This window comes from Manis javanica, chromosome 1, assembly GCF_040802235.1.
Source record: "Manis javanica isolate MJ-LG chromosome 1, MJ_LKY, whole genome shotgun sequence".
Lineage (NCBI taxonomy): Eukaryota > Metazoa > Chordata > Mammalia > Pholidota > Manidae > Manis > Manis javanica.
In genome coordinates, this window is record NC_133156.1 from 181,017,506 (window position 1) to 181,039,336 (window position 21,831).

Consider the following 21,831-nt stretch of genomic DNA (forward strand, 5'->3'; position numbering starts at 1 on the left):
GAACCGATTGGCAGTTGCGGCCGCGCGCAGGCGCAAAGACCGCCGCCGCCTCGCTCCAGAGGCCGCGGCGCGCGCACGGAGCGGGGCAGGAAGTGAGCGTGCGTGTTGCTAGGGACGCCCCGCGTGGACTGGCGGAAGACGGGCAAGGGGGCGCAACAGACTACGCCACCGCCTCGCCCCGTCAAGGGGGATCTTGCTCACAGTACTACTGTAAGTTCACAGTAAACCTGGACTGGGCTCCTCTCGGGGGAGGAGAGAATTTAGTCTTCGGCGGGGCCGGGCCAAAACTGATTTTTGCCCCTGCACCGAGAGGAAATAATGCCCAGGACAAATACATCATAATCAAACTTGCAAATTATAAATGTTTAATGGTTGAGTGTCTACTGTGTGACAGGATACGTGGGCACTTGAACCAAACAGTGGGAAAGCATCAGTATAAGAACTGGGCGCTGGTATCAGAAAGATGGGAGTTTGATTCCTGACGTTGCCATTTCCAGCGGTGTTACTGAGCCCCTATAAAATGGGAATAATAAGTCAATCGCATAGATGGTTGTGCTAATGAAATAATTAATATGAAGGTCTTTAGTGGTAAATATTATTCGTCGATTATTGTACAGTAACTCATTAAATGCTTACAGTTCTGTGAGACAAGCACGACTACAATTTCCTATTTGAAGACGCTAATGCTCAGAAAAATGACTTGCCCAAAGTCTCTTACCTAGTACGTGGCTGGCTGAGTCATTGCCATCCCAGGTCCTATGTAAGTCCAGAAATGGCCCTGGCCCAGACTGATCAACTAATAAAGCATAAAAATTTATACTGAGAATACACATGTTCTGGGGTTAATCAATGACTTTGAAATGCCTCAGAAACAAAAGATTTCCTGACCATTTCAGAAACTGCTATAAAAGTTGTGGCAAATTAGAGTCTTGAGAGGCTTTGCTGTTACTTTGGGAGACAGCGTAAAGTGGAGTCCAGCAAAAAGGCATCATGGTATTGCCCGGAACAGCAGAGATAAATTGGCAAAGATACTGAACCAACATTGGTGGAGTAATTTTAGCAGTATTGCCAAAATATATGTCCTATCTGCCAAGGACTTGATCCTGGCAAAACTATAAAAGTAGAACATGGTGTTCATGAACTGAACACCTCTACATGGACGGTGACTACATTCAAATACAGCTCTTCTTGTGGCAGATTGAGGCTTTTCCTTGCTGGAGAGCTATAGCTATAATGGTGTAAGAAATTGCCTCATTTTATATTCCTGACTTTAGAAATCCCAAAGTATCTCTCCAGTAACAAGGACACTTATTTCACAGATACTGTTACTAACTAATTCTGTAAAGCTTAGAATTTCATTTGCTTAGAAACCCCACTATCGTTATGCACAAATTTCAAGAAAAATTAAGAGAAACAATGAAAATTCCAAAACTAATTATCAGAACTGTCAAAACCTCTCAAACTTCCAAGGCTCAAAGTAGTTTCAATTTGCATTGATAGCAATAACATCAATCCATTCAAGGACCCACCAGTTATCTCCTTCTGAGTTAATAATAGGCAGCCCCATGTATTGGGTAATTACTTCCAATACTAGATTCTACCTTAATTCAAGTGGATTTGACTAATTGTTGCAGGGGACCCATACAATAACTCCTATCAACAATACGTAGGGGCTATATTTTCAAAGCACCCACCTTTACAGCCTCTGCACCCTCTGGAATCTGGAGACTGTCTTCTGAAAATGTATCAGAAAAAAATTTCCCATGAACCTCAATAGAAAAGACTTTACAAGGCACTGCCAACAACTGACCCAGCAGTAAAACTCTAAGGCATTGACCCTGGGATTCACATTACCCAAATTAAAATACATGCATCATTTTTCCCTGGCTACTTGACAGCCATTCCATTGGAAGACCTCAAACTGAAGATTCTTGGGAATTTTCCAGAATGTGCAAAGAACTGGACAGCTTATGCCCATACAACAGAACAAGACCATTTTCTGATTCTTCAGTATCCTTTATCCTACAACTAATCTTGCCTCTTACTGTACTTTGACAACCTTTGTTTACTAACAAAATGATTTGTCAATACGATCTCCATTATCTCCATCCTATAACTTTTGACTCCTTTATGCTCTTCTGCCACTTAAGAAACCCTTTTGAATGTGTTTTTCTCAAACCATAGCTACTGCTCTTAATTAATAAAACTTACTAGCTGTGCTTTTAAACACTTCATAACGTAGATTTCCTTCTATAGTTCCCTTCTGGTACTTAAGCTTTCCTCACACAATTAATCCGAAACTTCAGCCTTTTAAAAATTGAATCTTGACCCATACTTCAACAAAATGTTTCTCTAAGATTACTGCAACCTTATCAGAAAAACCTAGCCCTTCAGAAATGGCAACTAATATTGGGGTCATCCTTGCTACAATATTCTTTGTTCAGTTTATTCTCTTTACAAAAGCCCACTTTTCAGAAACCTATTTTGCTTAATTCAACAGAACTGCTCACCTTAAGGAACAAAATACTGGCTTGCTGCTGATGTGCTAAATAATACTCATACTTCCAATGTAGTACACCAGTAGAGTGCTAGTTCATATGTGAACATCAGACTTATGTCCTCCTACCACACACACTAACTTATCCTGTGTTTTGAAGCTAATTGTTAGAGACTTCTAGGTATTTAAAATTAACACCGCACCAATGGATCATGTTTCCCTACCCAGAAACCAACAAAATGAGGCAAGCACAGACTCAGAGGGCTTGGGAGAACTCCCAGGAGGGATAACTGACTTTCTCTGCATATGAATGAAATTCCCACAACAAAATAATACAACCAAAAAGGTAGCCCAATTTTTTGTCTCTGACCTTAGCAGACATCATAAATAACACAACATCTGCTTTAGAAGCTCAACAGACCATTTAAGTTTGAATTCATTAGCCACAGTTTTCAAGGACAATCATATAGCCCTTGATTTCCTCTTAGTAGCCATGGGGGAGTTTGTGTTCAGCAACACTCACTGCTGCATCTGTGCCTTCAGGACACGTAAACTCTAACTAGGTTGAAAGGAAAAACCAACTGGCTCTCTAAACAGACCCAGTTGGATTCTAGGGCATGTTTTCATTGCCAGGGTTTTATAATATGGGCCCCTGGCTTCAAGACTTATTACAAAGGTGAATAAGAATTTTGTTTCTTTTGTTTCTAGTAATTGCTCTTTTTTTGCAATTAGTCAATGTATTCTGTCCAGAATCCTAAATGGTGCTGGATAGCCATTGTCACATGGCTATCCATTCAACAACTGGATATCCATTGTCACATGGCTATCCAGTCACATGGCTATATGATTCAACAACTCATCCCACAAGAGGAAGAGAAGGAAGGATTAATTCTAATCGAACCACAGACTGCATTCTCCCATCAGCAGGATCTCAGCCCTAATGCAAATCTGAATATTGTGGATTAATGTCCAGTGGACTGACTTTGTCTGCACTTGACCAAAAGAGGGGAGAGACTAAGAAAACCTCTGCCTCTGGAAACTGTTCTAACACTAACAAGCAAGCCTCAGGGTTGTGAAGAGCTGGTTGTCATTCATAGCTATGCCGTGGTATTTTCCCATTAAGGATAAGCCATCTTGCAGAATGACAGTATCACACAAGGTCACTCTGTGATTGTGATGAAGGGAGACAAAAAACAAGACTACCCCATAATCTTGAATAAGTACAGACAAAAACAGCCTTACTGTGTAAACCATAAACAAACTCCCTTTTCCAGCTAATTTGAGTAACTGCTGCTTCTTTAACAATGATAGCTCTAGCATCACATTGTTCTCCCTTTCCTCTAATAAGATTCATAAAATAATTATAGAATTACCCCCCTTTTCCTGACATCACCCAATTCAGAGTAAAGCCCTGCTTCTTTGAACCTTCCCCAAAACCACCTAACACAAAGCCAAGTTGCATAAATTCTAACATGCTGTTACTGAGATATGCAATGATTCCCTATGGGTATTCTCCCTGTTGGCAATGAATAGCAAATCCAGTTTTAACTATAGGTTAAACAATGATCATTGGCAGGAGAGCATTGACATATTCAACTAAAGGAACTGTGTAAGTTCTATGCCAATTTCAAACTTACTGTGAATGGATTTAATCCCAGTTACTAGAGTTCTGGTTTCTGCTCTGAAGCACAATACTCCTGATCAAAGGTTTGAGTGCTTCCTAGGCTCAAGGCACTAGGAAGGTGCTAGAAAGTAGGGGTGATGCCTCCTGGCACCAATCTCATTATGGCAGAGTGAGCGCCCTGTCGATGTTACCTTCTAGTAGTGGTAGTAGCACCAGGGGTTAAATATGGTACTGCCACAGGAGGCAGGAGAGTAGCTAAAAGTTCTCTTTCCCCAACAGCACAGAGAAACCTGGCCAACCACTGTAGTAAGATTAAAACCCATGCCTTATTGTTCACACACTTCTTATTTCCTAGGTTCTCCATATTATTTCCCTGCTGTTACCCCTTTTGGAAGGTCAGCTTTCACTGCAAGGGGGATTCAAACATTCCTGTTTCTCGGGGAAGGAAGGCAGGATGCATTCAGTTCATGGGTAGAGAGCTTTAGTTATCTGAAGAGAGTGGTGATTCTGAGCACATGTGCCTCCTTAGCCCTCACTTCATCTTCCATTATAGCCACCTTTGCCACGTGTTGGAGGTCTTATAGGGAACATATATGTAAAGAGAAATTTTGGAGATGTCAGAACCCCATAACACAATGTAATGACTCCAGCTCTGGTTCAAAAGCACTATGCAAATGTTGTTTATAGATGAAGACAAAGACAAGTTTGCCTTTCCTACTGCCTAAGATGATGGTGAAGGGTCCTAGCCAAAATTAGAGACCAATACTGCACTCAGAAGAAAAAACTCCTATTATAATAGCCGTCTATTGAGGCCAAGGCCCAGAGGATAGGAAAAGATGGCTGGAGACCTATGGCGAGGATGAGACCCACAGATACACCTGGAACAGAAGATCCTGCAGCTGAGACTCATCATTCAGGTGCCTGGTTATCTCCAATAGCAGGACTACACTTATATGAATTCACAGAAAGTTGGAGTCAGCCAATTCAAAATGGTATGGATTCCCACAGCACATGTCTAATGTGCCCAGAGGGCTGCTCAGACTAGGCCTGCACACACACAGAGCGTGCCCACCCCTTCGTGCTTCTAGACACTGAAAGAGGAAACAAGGGCATCATGCCCTCCCTTCCCCCATACCCACTGCTCTTGCCTCCTCTCATCCTTTGCCTCTTCCTCTCCTTCCTCCTCCTCCTCTTCTTCTTCTCTGGATAAAAAGAGATAAGGAGAGGAAAAAGCTGTCTGTTATAGAAGAAAGGGATCTTTTCTAGGTTTTTGAAGCTAGAACTGTAAAGCAAAGGGCAGAAGACCAGTAGAAATTGAAGGAACCAATTCAGCAAAACCATAAAACACTGGAGCACTATTGCAAACTACTGAAAGGTTTTTGCATTTGCTATTCCCCCAGATAACCACATTGGTCACTCTTTTACTTTATTAAGGTTTCTGATCAAATGTCAGAAGTCTTCTCTGATCCGTCAGTCTAAGATAACAACCCTACCCCCACCTTCTCCATAATCCTCAAGCCTACCACTCTGATTTATTTTCCTTTATACATCTGTTGTCAGCTAACATTATATATGTTTCTTTGTCTATTTTCTGTCTCTTCTCACTAGAACATACACCTCATAAAAGCAGGGAGCTTGTCTTTTTCACAACCTTAACATCTGTATTATGCCTGCCATATACTTGCCCTCAATATGTAGCCAATGAGTGAGTAAATGAATTATATTTTGGTACTCTTTTCAAAAAAGAAACTTACAGGGAAAAAGAGGCTTCCTCCCCCATTTTACCATGGATATCTGGAAAATCAGTTGTAAAAGCTTCAAGACTTGTTTGATGGTACCCAGAGATGCCCATGGCAACCTGGATACCCACAGAAAGACCACAGGGCCTGGCAGGCAAAAGCAGAAGGAATTGTGTAGTCTAGTGGAGGAATTAATGCTCCTGAGATGAAATAACCTAGGAGAAACTGCAGCCATGCCCAGATGAGGCCAATGTGATTGTGGAAGAGGCTGTCCACTGCTAGAGGGGCAATAGTACCCTGCACCTGTCACATGACATCTAGCTGGACTCCTTGGGGAAGTCATGAATGACAGACTGACAATCCCCAGAAATACCTGGAGGTGGGGCTGACATTCATCTGATGTGCACAGGTTTAGCAATACTGGTTGTTAAAATATTCAGATACTTCTGTTTTCATTGGTAGTTAGCAAATGTCCCAAGTACCCTTCCCCTCATCATCCCCAGTGACCTTCTGCTGCCCCAGACTTACCTGTCTAGGATACAAAAATTGAAGGGTTAATGCCTATTCTAGCTTGAGACTCTGGTTTGATTGGTCAATGCCCTTGCCATTTCAGTTGTTAAATATTTTTAGTATCACCACTACCTGGGGGCAGAGCAGGATGAGGCACTATCTGAGGAAGGACCACAGTCAATGAATTGGGAGACTACAGTTAATTTGGACTTACCTGAAACCAGAGACTGTTGACATTTTTAGTTGGTAGAAACATTATGAGTCTCAGAGCTAGAGAAATTCAGCAAAATAATCTCAACCCTTGAGCCAGAACATTCTAACCATGTAGACCAGCATAGCAGTGACAGGAGTCATCAAACAGAGATTACTGCTTGTGAAAGATGGAACTCAGGGGCCCACTTGGAACCACAGGGTCAGCTGGCTTTCTCCCACCAAAAGATTCTCTTTTCAAACCCAAGCCTTGAAAAGTCAAGTTTTTACTTTAAAATGGGAAAATAATATGCATAGGCAGATTGCCTCAGATAGTCAGGTTACAGCCCAGTTATACAGTTACATCCCTCTTAGTTATCTTTCAGCCCTGAGGCTGAGCTTTGTCACCTTTGGGTAAGGCTGCTCTGGGTCAGACCCAAATCTCTAATACCATTTAATTGGCCAATATTTATTGACCAGCTACTAAATGCCAGTCACATTGCCAGATGCTAGACCAACAGAGATTGAATGACATTTCCTGTGCCTTCAGAGAATTTACAATCTATAGGGAGAAGTAGGCAGGCTTGACTCTCAGTAATCAATATTACTTTAGTTGTTGTCCTCTATAGATGTACTGAAGCTGGGACAGGTCAATATGGCAGAGCCCTTACTCTCACTGAATCCTCCTGCTATGATTGCACATGATAACTTTCTTTGAAGATGACTTCACAAAAGTATAAAATTAGGTATAAAGAAATAATTAGATCGCCTACAGGTGATGCCAAGCTCTCTCCTGATGTCTATGTCTGAAATGTTTAAGTCTGTCCAGCAGCTTCCACATCCCAGTTAGACAATTTGATAGAGAAACTGATGTCTCCTGAATCTGAGCCTTCCAGAAAACAAGCTAGAATCATACTTCAACTACATCATCCTTTTAAACAAATGGCTATATCACTGAGATACACCAATATGTCCCCATATCTTTTTAGGTATTCTCCTTAGGAGACCAAACACATGATGACATGAAAGAGGACCCTGGCAGAGAAAAGGAGACCAGTAAGGAAGTTACAACAGTGCTTCAGATGATGAATGACAGAACACAGATAGTGGTATGGAATTAGGAGAAGATGGATGCAAAAGCTACATAGGGGGGTGACATCAGGAGGACCTGGTGACTGAAAGCAGTGGGGAGAGACAGAAAGGAAGGAGTGAGATAAATCCCATATTGGGGTTTGGACAACCAAGCTGATGATGGAAGTATAGAAGAAGGAACCTGCAGGTCTGAAGGGAAAGGTCACGAGCTCAGTTTTGAGCATAGTGAGTATTAGTTGCCTGAGAGATATCCAGTCAAAGATGTTCAGTTGGAGCTGTATATACAGATCTGGGACTCAGGGAAGAGGGTTGTGTAGGTTGCTGACAAGCACATAGATATTAGAGGAAGTCATATCTCAGTGTAAAACAAGAGTGGGCCAACAGTGGAATCCTGAATAATACCCACGTTCCAAAAGACTAAGCAGGAACTTCCAGAGAGATGGGCAGAGGATGAAAAAAAAAAAAGGTACTACAGAATATAGGAAATCAAACAGTTTCAAAATGGGAGAGGCCAACAGTATCAAATGTAGCAAAAATATAAAATAAGGACTGAAATGTATCTATTGAATTTGGCATCAAGAAATTATTGGTAAAAAGGAAAGAAGGAAGGAAGGAAGGAAGGAAGGAAGGAAGGAAGGAAAGAAGGAAGGAAGGAAGGAAGGAAGGAAGGAAGGAAGGAAGGAAGGAAGGGAAGGAAGGAGGGAGGGAGGAAATGCTTTGAAAGAAACAAAAAGAGAAATCGGTAACTTGTTGCAAAAGGAATTATTTTGTTGGAATGGTGAGAGTAAATTCCAGATGCAACAGTTGGGAAATGATTAGGGGAGAGGAAAGTGAGACACTGAGTATAGAAAAGAGGAGGTTGGCCCTAAAAAGAAAGGAAAGTGGTAGGTAGTAGCTGGAGCATGGAGGGAACCATGGGGGTTGATTTGTTTTTTAATATGGAAGACTCTTGAGTATATTAGTATGCTGAGAAGATTGAACCAAAGGAAAGAAAGACATTGCAGCTAGAAAAAAAATTGACAAAAGCAGAAGGATGTCAGGTGATTCAGGTGGAGGGGTTACCCTCAGATAGAAGAAGGATGTCGCTTTCCCATAGAGGAGAGAAAAGCAGGACCAACATAGATCCTCTACTCAGGGAAGTGGGACAAGTAGCTGACTGAAGTCATGTTTTCTGGGTTTTATTCATGTTGATCAAAGTGAGGTACACAGACCATCTTCATCAGAATTACCTGAGGTGTAAATTTTATGAAGAATTCCAGCTCCCATCACCCAGAGAATAAGATTCAGGAAGTCTGGTTGGCACCCAGGAATCTCATCTTTAAACTAACACACTCACCACCCCCCAAGTATTGCTGATGCCCAGTGATAGTTGAGAAACACTTCTTTCTTTTCTCTGAAATATCAAGGATAATACAGTGCTGCCCCACCCACTACAGAGAATCACCCCTCTACCTGCCACTTAGCAACCCAGGCATGGACAGGTAACCTAAATTCTTACCTCTGGATGCTCTGATCTTAAGGGGTAAGTCAAAGTCTGATGCTTTGACTCTTAAGGGGTAAAGCTGGAATGGTTGAGAGCTTTACTACTCTAGAATAGTCTGGGAACCAGGAGCATCTCCTGACAGCTTCTTACAAATGCAGAATCTCAGGCTCCACCCAGACCTACTGAATCTGCATTTTGACAGGCTCCCCAGGTGATTTACAGGCACATTCAAGTTTGAAAAGCACTGGTTTAGAAGATAGTCATAGTGGTGAAGTTGCCATAGTAGCAACAGCCAATGAAACAGGGATATCCTAACCAGATGGTTCTTACGGCAGGACCATCATCAAGGTCCTGCTCCCCAGCCTTCCTTTGATTTTGCCTCCCTGCTCAACCACTCATATTTAATGCTGTATAACAAACAATCACAGAATTTCAGTGACCCACAATAAAAAGCACTGTTTCTTGCTTGTGCACCAGCTGGTTGCCTGAGAATATCTGCTTCATGCTGCAGTGCATGAGTGGCTAGGGTGACTTTACTCCACAAGTCTTTCATTCTTCAGGGACCAGCAGGTTACCCAAAGAATGCTCCTTCCATGACGGAAATAGGAAGTGCTCAGGTGAGTGGAAACACAAATGCCTCTTAAGGCCACAGGCACACTGTCATTTTTCTCCCACACATCACTGGCCAACGCAAATGGATAAAAGCAACAACATATTTCTTCTAAGGTGGTTGATGAACAGGGAATAAATATTTCCTGAATGATAAACCTAACATACAATACCACCCCTTTTCCAAGTCTGGTCTCCAGCTTGCCCATTGGTTCTAGGAGCTCCACAATATCCCTCTACTAGGTTCCTTTTCTGCTGAAGTTACGCAGAGTCAGCTTCTGTTGCTTAAACCCAAAACCTGTCACTGATCTACAGGACAAAGTCTAGGCCAAATGTGGGAAAAGACAGAGCCCTGGGATGAAGCTGTCAAACTTGGAGCAGAAGCCCTTGGAAACTAAATGCACAAGCATACAAGGATGAGTAGAGAAATACATCTTGACGGGGGACTAAAATACTGGAGTTTAAAAGGTTGAAGGTGTGACTATAGGAGTTTAAGGGGCCAAGGTGTGGCTACAAAAACGAGTTCCTAAAACTCCCCCTATGGCTATTAAAACCCCTATGAGGGAAACAGAAGCTGAATAAGAGAGAAGGTGGGTCAAATGCTAGATCCTTCCTGTGCTACCCAGGGAAGTCACAAGGATAGCCATGTGACATCAAAGGGACAGGCAGGAATGGAAGACTAAGGCTTTTGGAGAGCCACGCACTATGATTGGTATTTTACAATCTTCACAATAATTCAGTAAGGTATTTTGCAGATGAGAACAACAAGGCTGAGGTAAGTTAAATAATTTGCCCAATATACTCCAGCCAGTAAGCGGGTGTGTGCAACATGGCTTCAAGCCCAGTCTGTCTATCACAGTCCATGCTCCTTCCCATTGAACCATACAGTGTAGGAGCTTCCAGTGGGGCAGTAGGAGCAGACACAGCCCAGTCTAGCCCTGTGGTAAATGGAACATGGGAAACAGTCAACCTGTTGATGGGAAGCTACGTCTGGAAGAGGTCTTTCTGCGCACTAGGTGAAACCTCAGCTTGGATGGAGGAGGGTTCTTGACTCAAAACAAAAATCCAGAGTGATCTGCTATCTATTTTTTCTAAAGACAATGATGCAAGGTATTTTTTATTTTGTAACTTATAAAAAATTCTCAAGCACATCCTCAGAGTATAGGTAAGGAAGGAATTCATTAATGCGAGAGTAGAAATGAATGGCAGGGGCCTTGCAGGCAGTTGAGAACAGTGAAGTGCAGAGGGTTAAAGCAGTTTCTCTTGCTAACTCCGAAAGCCAAGGTCATCTGGTGTCCCGTGTCCACTTGCATCTGCACCGCATGGGGACTAGCCCCTACCACCACAGGATTTGGGGGAACCACAGAGCATGGGATGAAGTGAGATTATTTCTGAGAACTTCCCAAAGAAAGGAGATTTTCAGGCAGTCTCCTGCAGCTTTAGTTTCCAACTGGTCACCCAGGCGAAGGGAACTTGCAGGCCCAAATCTGAGCTCTCAGGAGTAAAGTGAAGACTAAGTGGAAATGGAAACTTGGAAATAGAATGAAATAGCAAAGAAACGCTTACTATTGGAAAAGCACAGAGAGACAAAACGCAGGTAAGTTAAGCAATGAGAAACTTTATTTAAAGGTAAGCACTTAAAGAAAGAAAAGTGCAGGCATCCTCAGAAAGGAGGCGCAAAAAGGCTGGGAATTCCCTCTTTTAAGGATTTTTCAAAGGGCTAGGGCGTATAGACTTGTAAAGTGATCTCAAAATGCTTATTTCCAGTGAGAGACATTAAGTCTCTTCTACTATCAGTCCTCTAGGTAATTCTGCAAAATTAATTTGACACAAGAAATTGGTCAGTTCCTCTCTAGGATAGCAGCTACCTTCTGGGAACATATCAATCAAAACTGCCTACCCTGCCCCCAAAGTCGGTTGAGTTATCGCCTGTTTAAAGAACATGTTAGGAAACTTACTTCATAACTTCTCGGTTTTTAAAATGGAATCTTAGCCTTAAGATGGAATCTTTCTTGCTCTTACTATACTGTTTATACCTTGGCTTTTTTGGAAATCTTTCTTTGGGAAGTTCTCAGAACATAATCTCACTGCATCCCAGGATCAGAAAACTAATCGTCATGCTTGTCTCTTGTCCCTGCCCTATCTCCAACCTCCCCCACAGAAGCTGCAAGGACAGCCCTGTCCTCAGGAGCAAAGCGGGTCAGTCAAGGATGGGATGAGGTGAGAGGCTATGGGGGCAGGGAAGGTTGCCTACAACTGTAGGACAGGTTTGGAGGAAGTAGGTCAGCAGTGCAGGATGAGCCAAGATTTACATAAATATGCAAATTAAAGCCCTGCAGCAAGAGGAAGTGGGAGGAGCCTGCACTTCTGCATGTGCCTGAAGGTGACAGAACGTAGAGGTACAGAACTACTTTCCATCATAGACCATTCTCTGTGGGGGAACAAAGGTAACACGGTTAAATAATTAATCAGAGGATTTTATGTCTCTAGTCCAAAACCTTCAAGGACTCTCAGCCTCACTCAGAATAAAATCCAAAGTCCTGATCATGGCCTATAAGAGCCGACCTGACCTCGTTCCTACCAAGATACCTCCAGATCTAAACTGCCCATCCCTCTTGCTCACCCCTCTCAAACCACACTGGTCTCCTCACGGTTCTTCTATATGCAAAGCCCACCCCCACTTCAGAGCCCTTGCACCTGCTGTTCCCACCTCCTGGCACCCACTTCCACAGAGTCTCTGCTCACTTTGTCAAAGAGGCTTTCTTTGATAACTCAATACACCTACCCATACTTTATTTTACTTTTTAGAACTTTTTACCAACCAACATTTACTTTTTGCTTACTGTTTGTCTTCCCCAACTAGGATGCAAGCTCCATAAGAGCAGAGATTTTGTCTGTTTTGCATACCACTCTATGCCTAGTGCCTAAAATAATGTCTGGCATATAAAAAGTGCTTGGTAAATGTTGTTGAAAGAAATGAATGGAAATTGTATTGAATTGGCTGAGCAAAAGATTCTGGAGAGAACTTCAGAATAAATTCGGTTTCACTGGAACTGATAAAGATGTCTGCCTACTGGGGAACCTTAATTTCCTCCTCTAGTTGGTCTCTGGGGTCATTAGATGGGCAGAAAGTGAAGAGCATCTCCAAGTGCTTGAGTGGATGGAGAGGAAGCTAACTGTAACCTGTAGATGATTCCTGGTAGCAAACTCTCCCTTAGAATGAGTCATTTCCACTTATGGCTAAGTCAATCTGTTAATAGCCTCATTTTCATAACACTTTTATAATCAGAAAAAGAAATTATGAAAGTTAATATGTAACATGTAGAAAGAAATTTTCAAATATATGCATGTGTGTGTTTGTATATGTCATAAATTTAGAATATGATAAACTTGTGAGGACAATGCAATGAATTTCTATTACTGTGAATATTAAATTACTGTCTCACCTCACTGATCCCTTTGAGGGTCACTACACTGTAATTCCTCTATCTGGGATTTTCATAAGCTTTATACAGTGTCTCAATCTGCACAAATACTTGGAACACCATTAGATACTTTGGGTCATAAGGGCAAATGCCAGAGCAACTTCAACAAGCTGAAGCTTTTGGTTATTCTGGATTTGACTCAAGTCAAGTAACCCTTCCAGGTTACTTACAGTGGGTTGGAGTGCACATTATTCAGTAAATATGTTGCCTCAAAAATCCAGAGTGATCTGCTATCTATTTTTTCTAAAGACAATGATGCAAGGTATTTTTTATTTTGAAACTTATTTTTCATTGTGAAGGTGATATCTCAACTTTGCACAGTCTACTGGAGTCACAGACACTTCCTTGGGGTGACACCTTGAAATTGTTGTGGGATTTCCCAGGTACTCTCTATCATGCATGTATCTTGTCAGGGAACTGAGGACACCTGCTACTTCCTGTTCTCTAGTCCTATCAGAATGAATGTCACCAATGGATTGAATCAAAGCAATATCCAGTAAGATAATGAGACAATCATAAAGACAAAATTCTGACCCAATGCTGAACTTAAGTAGCCTTGATGGAAAAGAATATTTATGCAGCTGACCTTTCAGGTGAAAGCAATGGCCTCTCCTATTCTCTGCTTATTGGGAGATGGAAAATAAGATCAATAGCAGCCTATCCAGTACCAGATGCTGGATTGGTTTTTGTTTTTTTTTTCTATAACTTGTTTATTTATGAAAGATATTTTAATAAAAATTGTATATAGTTAAGGTGTGAAAATTGATGACTTGATATATGTCTGCATTGTGAAAGGATTCCCACCATGAGATAATTAACCCATCTATCAACTCACATATTTACTTTTTTTGGGGGTGGGGGAACTCTAAAGTTCTATTCTGCAAATTTCAATGATAAAATACAGTATTATACATTTATTTCTCTTACAACAGACAGTTTTTACCCTTTTACTAGACTCTTTATTTTCTCACATCGCAGGCCCAGACAACCATCAATTCTACTCTTTTTATGAGTTTCTTTACTTTTTTAGATTCTACATACAAGTGATACCAGGCACTAGTCGTCTTTCTCTCTCTGCCTTATTTTGTTTAGTGTTATACCCTCCAAGTTCACTGATGATGTTGCAAATGTAATTTCCTTCTTTTTAGGATGGATTGGATTTTGTCCAGCAAAAGATCACATTTGAATCAGCAGCTATAATTGAAGTTACCACCTAATTAAACTTATGGTAACCCAATAAAATTATCCAAGACACATGGTGAGTAAAATGGCAATGTAATAAGAATCACCGCCTATTAATATTTCAAGTCTTCAATTGTACCTAGTCACCAAAATTCTCCAAAGGGGCATGATTATTGTCTTTAGTTTATAATTTGGATAGGAAGGGGAATCTCCAAGAACTTCCATTTGGTCTTTTCTGCCACAATAGACATGATTTCATGGGTGAAACAGAATGTATATCTTTCTACCAGTACCTGAATATCTCTACTCCAACTACAAACAGAAATTAGATGGACTTGAAAACCTATTGGGCCACTATGAGAAGAACAGTAGCTGAAATTTCATTATCTTGCTCTCATAAGCCCCACCCTGCCTGGTGCACCACAGTGAAATTCAGGTTCCTTGGAAATAACTTTGGCCCAGAGCCAGTAACTAGTAATTCCTAAGAGGTCTTGATATCTCTCTTTCCCCTGGCTCAGTTACCATGGTAAATAGACATAAGTCCCTTTGGGGAAGACCAGGAATAAGAGTCACTCTATCAAAGTTATCACAGGGTCCTTCCTCAAAGGCTCCTGGGACATCAAACTAACTCAGAAATGGCAAAAGGTAAGAGGCCATGCCTCTTTATTGTGATGATTTAAGTCAGGACTCTTTTCATACCCTCAAGTTTTTTTCCCAGTTGTACAGTCTAAGTGGAATGTTAGTGGTCTATTTTGGCCCTGAGTACTCCACATAAGCTACCATCAAAGTTTTCTATTGGCCAAACTATTCTGATTACCACTCTAGCCCTGCTGCTTATTATGGTAGCCATGTCACCTTTCTCTGTTGGTTAAGTGTCACTCTATGGCCTCTACCATTCTGGGATATAATAATCTCCATTGAAATCAAGAAATGCATTTCAGTACAGAGTATTTCCCTTCACACCCAGGCTACAGAGGACAGCTGCTATGGGTTCCTTGTGAAGATATAGGGCTCTTCTCATCAGTATATTTTTCTATACCATAATGAAGGGAATGTTCTGTGAGTCTTCTTGGCTCAAGAAAGGGGTGAGTGAATGGTAAGTCCACATTTAATAAATTCATTCCAAAATTCCAAAATATCAATGTCATTGGCTTTTTCTGTATCATATCAAAGGGTTCTTGGTATCTCAACATTATGCAGCATAAGCCACACCAGATTTCAATCCACTGACCAAACAGTTAGATCCTCTAAAACTAAATAAATTTAGGCCATAGTAAAATTGTGCCCCTAATCTCTTGAATTCACATCCACATGTATTTTCCATGTCTTATTGAGACAAATTAGCAAAATATTGCAATTCTTTTGCTAAATAACATATGACTTTGTAATTGGTCCCCTAGGACATAAGACAACACAACTCTACTTATATGTATGGATATAAAGAGAGATTAGAAAGAGCATAAGGAGCACGGGCATCCACTTGCAAGGAAACTATCTCAGGCCAGGTCTGGAGGGATTCAAGCAGGGCAGGAGTAGGTACATCAGACAAAGACAGGGAGGATTATTTCTCTGCCGTCAAGTGAGGCTGAATGGAGTTTGACTACTTGGTATCAGCCAGATTCTCCTGAATTTCCCCATCCCAATTATCATGTTACCACCCTTTCCCAATTGATGCCCTGACTTTCACCTAAAAGATCAAACAAGACTATGGATTCAAAAATAGCAACAGACTCACAGACTCCAAGGAGGAACTAGAGGTTACCAAAGGGGAGGGGTGAGGGAAGGTAGGTGGGGAGGGAGGGAGAAGGGGATTGAGGGGTATTATGATTGGTACACATGATATGGGGGGCATCATGGGGAAGACAGTGTAGTACAGAGAAGACAAGTAGTAACTCTGTGTCATCTTACTACACTGATGGACAGTGACTGCAATGGGGTATGGGGGGAACACGATAATATAGGTGAATGTAGTAACCATATTGTTTTTCATGTGAAACTTTCATAAGAATGTATATCAATAATACCTTAATAAAAAATTGTATTAAAAAAATAGTAATGGGCTCAGTCTGAGTTAAATACAGCAACCCAGTTAACCTCAGCCATTTGGGACTAACATGAAGAGATTATTTTAGGACAATAGTAGGAATTTCTTGGTTCTCTACTCATGCCTGGAGGCAAGAATTTAAAACCCTAAGACTTCCAATTTCTTCAAGTACTGTTAGAAATAGACAGACTAAGCCACAGCCTTTATACTCTTGTGCTGTTCACATGGTCTACACAGCAGCCACTTTGATCACTAAGGCAGTGTCTTCAATGGAGACTTCAGTGGAGTGTTTTAATGGTGAGAGGTTTATTATAAAATGTTGTCTATAAGAATAGACAGGAAGTTTGAGGTACTCATGCAGTCAGGAGAAATGGCCAGCCTCACCATGGAAGGTCCCAGTGACAACCCTCCAACTACCTCTCTTTTATGACATATATGAGGCGAGGGACAAGACAGCAGGAAGGGGCTCCAACACAGCTTCCCTCAAAACAACCAGATGCTTCCACCACATATGTGTGGCTACTCCTAAATCTAATCCTGGATGGGGGTATTTACTAGGATGAACTAGTCAGAGTCTGGAGTTTTGTTATTTTAACTTTCTATCCTCTCTTCAATGGGAAAGCATGACAGAAGGGGGATGCTATGGACATTGAATGACCCTATCTTCATTTCTGCCACAATCAGAAACACTTTTGCCCAGTAAGTATACTCCTGGAAGTCTATCTCAGGAAAACAAAAGCATTCACATGGAAGGATCTATGTAAGGGTCTTTATTACAGATGCTTTTGTAGCAGCAAAAATCCATAAACAAAGTGAAAGCCTAACACTAAGTACATGGTTAAAGCCATTACAATCTATGCATGTCTCTGAGTGCTGGTATTATGAAGAAGGAAATTGGGTTCTGTGAGGTGGCTTGGAAGCATTTCTTTGGGATGTTGTTGACTGAGAAAAGCAACATGGAGAAAAATGTATATTATGTGATCTCACTTTTGTTTTAAAAAAATAAACCATATTTATAATTCACATATGTATATTATTATATGAATAAAATAAATACTATAGAAAAATACACACTAGATTTATATCATGGGTTATCAGAGGAGATATGGGATGATATATGTGTGAGCAAGGGAGAAGGGCGGGAAACAAGAAGACTGTTTTGAGAATTATGGGCTGAATTCTGGGAAAGCGGCAATGCCAGCACCTGCATAATTTTTCAGTCCCTACAAATCTCCACATAAAAACAGCAGAGCATCTAGACAGTAAACCCAAAGCACATGGAAAATATTTACAACTAGGGTTGCCAGATTTAGCAAATAAAACACAGGATGCCCAGTTAATTTGAAGTCCATTTCAAGTAAATAGTGATTAATTTTTTAGTGTGTAAGTATGTCTCAAACATTGCACAGAAATAGAAAGGGTAGACCTAAATGGAGAGGGGAACAGTATGAGAAAAATCCCAGAAGGCAAACCACCATAGTTTTGAACACTACACAAAAACAACAGAAGAGGGAGCTCTATGAAATTAGAAAAGCTTTCCTGAACTCCATCTTATAAACTCCCGAACAATTAATTCCACACAGAAAATAAAAAAGAGAACAGTATAAAGGTCAAAGCTCACACAAAGTTATTACAAGAAAAAAGAGAATAAGAACCAGAATAATGTCCCACGAGACAATGAAAGAATGCCCAAACATTGGCTCAAAACCAGGTAACAATTGTAACCTATGACTTCAAAATGAACATCATTAAGAAAAAAATCCAACCAAAATCAGAATCAGAAAAACTCAGAAATGAGGGGACAGAACTCAATATAGAATAAGAATCAAAAAACATAAATCATTTCATTAATGAAGGTGAAACTAGAAAGAATTCAAGAGCAAGTTAATACAACAGAGAATACCTGAAGAGAACTAGAAAGTAGAAAAACAGGTTTTGTCAAGAGGGCTCAGGAACCAGCTTGAGATTCTCGCTGGCCAAAGGACTATGTGAGCTTCAATAATGATAATAATTGCAATGGTTTGAAGTTCACCTAATGTGTCTAAATCTAAGAGTTCATAATGATACTTCAAAAACAGGAATTGGTCACCTTCAGATGATGATAACCAATTTATTATCTTGAAACAGTTAAATTAAAGGAATAAATATAACCTTTATTGTGCTTTTTCTGTATGAGCTTTACTACAGTATAACAAAACAGTAGATGAGGGAAAGTGTGTGTTTGTAAAAGTATTTCCACTAAAAAAATGAAAAGAAATGATAGTATCAAATTATCAGCATTTGGCAACCTCCCCAATGAATAATAGATATAGTCATTATGCATCTGCTAAGATCACAAAAAATAACGAGACAATGTGTGCCTTTTATAGCCTTGCTATATAATACTGAGGGTTTTGCCAAAGAGATCGAACCTGTTATCTGAATCAGCCTCTGAATCAGCTGTCTATTTGCAGGAAATACAGAGGACAGAGGAACGCACTGACCTGCACCACAAGCCCTCAAGTAAAAAAAATCCAGACTGTGGGAGACTGTGCAGGTCAAAGGCCTATAAGCCAGAGAAGGATAGAAGAGGAGGAACCTACAGATTAAAAGATACTTATGTGAAAAAAAAAAGATACGTGATGTATTTTTAAATGGGCGACAGTAAAATATAGCTTCTAGGAATGCACATTTGGGTGATAAAACTATAAAAAAGGAAAATGTGAGGAAGTGGTCACTGTGAAAGGCAGGTCTAACTGGTGGTCACTTTCGGGAGGAGGGAATGTGTGATTGGGATGGGGTACATGGAAGAGGCTTCTGGAATGGCTGGCAAATTTCTATTTTTTTCATCTGAACGGTGCTTACCTTAAAGTAATTCATTAAGTCATGTGTTTTATTGGTGTGGTGTTCTGCAGTGATGTTTTATTTTATAAAAATAAATGCATGCTTTAAAAATGTCACACCTTAGACCAATTAAATCAAGTTCTCTGGAGGTGAGATCCAGGCATCAGTATTCTTTAAAGCTCCCTGGTGATTCCAAAGTATAGCTGAGTTTGAGAACCAATGTGAAGGAAGAATGGCATTTCAGCGTGCTCAGTATCAGGAACCTGGGTTTTAGTCTTCACATAGCCACCAATACAGCTGTGTGACCTGGAGCTTGGGTTTTAACCTCTCTGGATCACAGTGGCCCATATGTTATGTGGTGAAAACAGCTTACTTACTCAAAGTTGGGATTGGACAGGTTGATTTTTAAAGTCCCTCTGAGTTCTAAAGCCTGAAACCCAAATAAAAAGAAATAGAAATTGTATTAGAGCAATTCAATTGCATAAAACTTTTAACAGTTGCATATGCAAAATAATTACATTTATATATCCATACATCTCACATTTATGCATCCATACCTCAATTACAACTTCATTAATGAAAAATATCTATGTGCAACAATGTTCATCATTGTACTGTCTGTGTCACTGGATTCATTAGTTATGGTATTAGTTAAATAAATTGGGGTACATCCATGAAATGAAATACTTGTCATTTAAAAGAGTACCTATAGAAAACTTTCAGAACATCTTGCTAAGTGGAAAAAATAGGTTACAAAATAGGATTTTCTGTGCAAGTCCATTTGTTTAAAAAAAATGTGTTTCTGGTGTGTGTGTGTGTGTGTGTGTGTGTGTTCAAATAAATTAACTGGAAAGATTCACTCCAAAATATCAATAATGGTCATCTCTGGGTGGTAAGATTACAGGTTCTCTTTCTTTACTTTCTGAATTCTTTGATTTTTTCTATAATAAATATATTCTGTTTATATTTAAAAAGCGTTTTTTAAAAAGAAAATCTATTCAGAGCTTTGTTGGCATTCCATTAAATATTCTTTTCGTGATTAAACGAAAGTAATCTTTTATTCTTCCCATGGTATCTCAATCAGGCAGAATGGCAAAATCAATCTGCTGTGTAGAACATTAAACTAAAAATCTGTGGTAGGACAGCATGGAGAATACAGCCAATGATTCTGTAACATCTTCCTATGTTGACAGACAGTAACTGCATTAGTGGGGGTGAGGATTTAACAATATGGGTAACTGTTGAACTGCTGTGTTGTATATCTGAAACCAATATAAGATTGTATATCTACTGTACTGCAATAAAAGATTTTTAAAATCTGAAATGGCGTCAGTTTAATCTTTCCTGTTGTATGATCTTATTTCTCCCATCTGATCTTTCTGAACCTAATATTCCCTTCCTAGTGTCCTGCTGAAATTTTGATTTAAAATTGTTCTGTTTCTCTGTGTATTTTCTTAGTGTTTGGCTTTTTTTGGGTTTTTTTTCTGTTGACAGGAGACAAAGCCACAAAATCTCTCCAGGCTTAAACTAGGGAAGGTGGCTTATAAAAAATAGGCTTGAAGTGCCTATTATTTGTCAGACACAGTGGTGAATGCTTAACATTAGTTGGTCCTCACAAACCTGAGTAGGTGTCTTTACAGATGAGAAACTGAAGCTCAGTTAATCATCTTGGTCAAGGTCACCTAGTTGGGAAGTAGCAAAGCTAAGATTCAAAAGCAGGTAAGGGCCGTGGAGGAGGGTGGACCTGAAAACCATCCAGGATAAAGACTCCTGTGATAAGCATCTTGGCTGTATGAATCTTCAGCACCCAAGGCTGCCTTTATATGGAAATTCGATTTGGGGAGATAGCAAGGTAAAGATGTCAGGAATGAATCACTGGGAAAATGTGGCCATCTCCAGGAGTCTCTGATTGCCTTTGACACTGGAGGTCCCACTCTACATCAAAGGCATCTTTTTTTGTAAGTGTTTGCCGCTCTCGGCTGTATGGAATGAGACCCTGAAAACTTTCCTTGGAACTACCAGACCCCCACTTCTCTGATTGGTTCAGAGGAAGCACTCGGCTGGCAGTGAGGACTATTTGGAATACACAACTGGGAATACAGACATGTCTGTTTTGGTGAATGCATCAGGCTATTATCCAGTGTACCATGGACATTCAAGATGCTGACCATTAAATTCCAGAAAAGGTCCAAGGCTTTGCCTAAACACTTAGGCATCATGACAAAGCCAAAATGGTCAACTTGATCTTCTAATCATTGCTTCCTCAGCTATAAGTTATATCCCCAGAGAAGTAGCCACATAAATGAAGAACATTTTAACTGAGGTTGGAGAGCTAGGAGCCAGAGACCTAAGGTAGTGGCTCTAAAACTTGAGCTTGCATCATAAACACCTAGAGGGTATAACTAAAATACAATTTTCTGCACCCAATCCCCAGAGTTTCTGATTCAGTAGATCTAGGGTGGGGCCTAAAAATTTGTATTTTACCAAGTTCCCAGGTGATGCTGAGGCAGTTGGTCCAGGACCACACTTTTGAGAACCACTGGCCTAGGGAACT

The 21,831-nt window shown here is 40.5% G+C and overlaps 1 long non-coding RNA gene across 1 annotated transcript; it reads left to right on the plus strand.

Moving 5' to 3' along the window:
* Nucleotides 1–97: 97 nt before the first annotated feature.
* LOC118974102 (uncharacterized) lies at nt 98–20,570 on the plus strand. Its single transcript, XR_005063697.2, has 4 exons — nt 98–210; nt 11,905–11,963; nt 14,377–14,486; nt 18,908–20,570. It is a non-coding gene; the product is annotated as an uncharacterized lncRNA (long non-coding RNA).
* The last annotated feature ends 1,261 nt before the right edge of the window (nt 20,571–21,831 follow it).